Consider the following 222-nt stretch of genomic DNA (forward strand, 5'->3'; position numbering starts at 1 on the left):
TTTTTACCCCCTTTTTCTCCTTTTTCCCCTCTTTTACTTTCCCCTTTCCATCATCGTCTTCCATCCACACAGACTGACGCCCGCACACGCACACGCACCGCAAGCGTTATAAATATCTAGAAAACTATGAGTTAGAAATGACTAAAAAGGCCGGAACATTTTTTCTCGTGGAAGCCTGGGTTTATTTCCCTATACCGGGGATATATTTACATTATCTCATAA

Source organism: Penaeus monodon, chromosome 29, assembly GCF_015228065.2.
Source record: "Penaeus monodon isolate SGIC_2016 chromosome 29, NSTDA_Pmon_1, whole genome shotgun sequence".
NCBI classification, from domain to species: domain Eukaryota; kingdom Metazoa; phylum Arthropoda; class Malacostraca; order Decapoda; family Penaeidae; genus Penaeus; species Penaeus monodon.